Below are 3196 nucleotides of genomic sequence, written 5' to 3'. Positions count from 1 at the left end.
TCATGGAAATTTATTTTTTTCACCTTTCCTCTCTTTGCTAGTATTTGTCTGATTCAGTATTGCTCTAAAAATCATGTATGGAAAGGCTCAAAACTGCACCTGAAGCTAATGTGTACAGATTTCTTGAGCCGAGTGAAGTACCCCACAGACCTCTGTTCCTTTGTAGGGTTATCAGGTGCAGGGACCTGCTGGTGTCATTGTTACGTGCCTCTAACGCAGCAGTGATTTACCTTGGTTGTACTCTGGAATCTCCAGAGAATCCTAAAAAACTCCTTCCAGGAGACAGGCTGGAGTACAGTCTAGTTCTTGGGATTTTCTTTTAAAAAATTCCACGAGATTCGGATGTGAAGCCAAGTGGTCAGCCACTCACTGCATCAGGGAATGGATTGAAAGCCTATGCTGTAAATTAGTCCAAGGGGTAAGTTTAGGGCTTTGCATTCCCTTTGACTCTACAAGTAGTCATCGTCCTTTACTTACACCCGGCTCTTTGTTAGGAAAAATGTTTCATTTGTGATCATACTGGTAGAGCTTGTTACGGCTGGCAGCTCATTGTCTAAATAAGTTTGCCTTGTCAGTAGCTCATTAGCTTCATTACTCTTGTTCTCAGATTTAAAAAATTAAATTGTTTTTACCAACTCTGTGGCTATGTAGATGTCTTTGGTGGCAGAACTCAGTATCAGCATGTTTAGGGAAATAGCTTGTTATAAAAAAACAAAACAAAAAGTGGGAACCAAAAAAAAACCAAAATGCAGTGGGAACCCAAAGCGTATGTGTACCTTTCTTTGTCAGTTTGCCTTCTTTTTTGGGGATGGGGAGCTAAGATGCCTACAATTTCCTTAACTTAAGAAAACCTTTCTATATTTATGACTCTCATAGTTTCCTAGAGATATGTTAGTGCTGTTGCTGTTAAAAGCTGTCAAATCGGTTCTGACTCATAAGAACCCTGTACAGGGTTTCTGGTGGGTTTCAATTGCTGACCTTGGGGTTTACAGTCCAATGTTGATCCTACAGCACCACACCAGAAGTCCTGAGATATATTCATTATTGTTGTTAAGTGCCATCAAGTTGGTTTCAACCCATAGGGTGTCTGAGAAGTAGCTGGTGAACTTGAATCGATGACCTTGAGGTTCATACCTACTTTGCAGTGCCACACCCGGACTCTGAGATGTATTAATGCTGCTATTAGTGCTGCTGAGTCGGTTTGACTCCTAGCGACCCTATATTGGGTTTCCAAGGAGCAGCTGGTGGGTTTGAACTGTTGACCTTGTGGTTAGCAGTCCAGTGCTGATCCTACAGTGCCACCCCAGGAGTCTGAGATCTATGAATGTTGTTGTTGTTATGTGCCATGGAGTCGGTTCCGACTCTTAGCAACCCTGTACAGGGTTTCCGAGGCTGTAAATCTTCACAGGATCAGAAAGCCTCATCTGTCTCCCACAGAACAGCTGGTAGTTTTGAACTGCTGACCTTGTGGTTCGCAGCCCGATTCGTAACCACTACGCTACCAGAGCTCCTTGAATAGTATGTTTAAAAAGGTATGAAAGTGTATCTATGTAATTTTGGTTAGAGACAGGCTGCTTACCTTACACTTATTTTTTCTGTAAAGTTGAGTCATTTATTAGGTATACTGGAGATACTGGGAGATCACTTAGGATCCCTGCAGTGGGGTGATTTAAAAAATATCAAGGGATTCCCGGCCTACTATGCTTGTGAGATTTGTAACTTGTTTGGTTATAAATTAAAACTGCCTCACTAAACGAAGCCGAGGTAATGACCTTGATGAGCTCACCTTACTTTAGATGGCAGTTGCCTTTCTGGTGCCCATCAGTAGCAGCTGTAGGGAAAGTGTCCCGGGGGCCTGCATCCTTCCACTGCAGTAGTCCCCCCTCGGTGATCCCTGAATTGGGTAGACTGTCAGGACCACTGCCGAGGTGTCCCTCTGGGCATACCTTTACTGGGTTGCCTTTGCTTCAGTACTTTGCTTCATGTCTTGAGGACTAAAAATGAATTGGTTTAAAGAACTTTACAAATCTCAAGAAGGTGACTCCCATGACATGTCCTTTTGTAATTCACAGTGGGATTGGTGGGTGGGGTTGCCAAGAGAGCCATACCAATCCCAGTTTACTTATGACACTGGGTAAATTTGTTTCTGTGTACTTCAACCTGCTCATCGCTAAAATGGGAATGGGGCTTCCTTTGCTCCTTTTGGTAGTTATATCAGTTTTAAAAATGCCTTAGAATGCCTCTGTGCCTGCCCAGTGCTTCATGGGGAGTCTCAAGGATGCTCTTCCATGGGTCTGAGAAGAGAGTTCGTTCCAGTTAAACTCAAAGTGCTTTCCATGCTATTAGATCCTACTTGTTGAAAATGGAGAGCAGAAACAAACCATAAATAAAAAAGCGAAGTCATTTGGGGAAAGTCAGGGAGGGACTATAGGGAAGTTTCATGAAGTTGGATGTGGCTAGTGTGGTTGGGAGAGCGTGGGTTTTGAAGGCTTTTGGACTGATCTGAGTAGGTCATAGACCTTCGGGCCTCATGGGTGGTTTAAGAAATTGGCCACTGGCCAAGTAGGTTGAACACCCCACGATTGAGTGTATCCCATTTGCTTAGAAGGAAGTCTTGTTTTGAAGAGTAGGAAACTGGCATCAGAATGAGCTATTATGAGCTTCAAGATTTGCAAGTTTGGTTTGGGCTAGCGGCAAGGTTGGTGGTTAATGCTGCTGCTTGTTCCTCAGGCCTGTGTCCACAAGGGAGAAGAGGTGCAGAAGTGTGGGAGGACCCAAGGGGCGAGGCAAGACAGAATTACATTGTTGATTTATGTTTATTTTCAGGTTCAGCTTGATGTAGTTCCATGTTTTGAATGTGTTAAATACATGCAGGTAATTTATAAATGAAGGGTTGACCCACCAAAAAAATTGCTGATGTTAGGTCATTTGACCTACAAATATGACAGTTTTACCATGTTTAAAAAACTTGATGTGCCAATTTTTTACTGTTAGATTTAAAAAATAAACTTTGGCAATTCCTGACCAATACAGCCCTCTCTACTCCGGAACACTCTAAGTTTAACACATGCAAACAGCATACCTGCAAGTAAATGGTACAGAAGAATATTCATTGGAGAGAACAAACAAGATGGCGGATCAGGTGGAAGTGCAGTAAAGGAGCTCCGCCAACAACAACACAGAATACCCGACCAAG

This window comes from Chrysochloris asiatica, unplaced genomic scaffold (assembly GCF_000296735.1).
Source record: "Chrysochloris asiatica unplaced genomic scaffold, ChrAsi1.0 scaffold00106, whole genome shotgun sequence".
NCBI classification, from domain to species: Eukaryota; Metazoa; Chordata; class Mammalia; order Afrosoricida; family Chrysochloridae; genus Chrysochloris; species Chrysochloris asiatica.
This window is presented reverse-complemented; position numbering follows the sequence as displayed.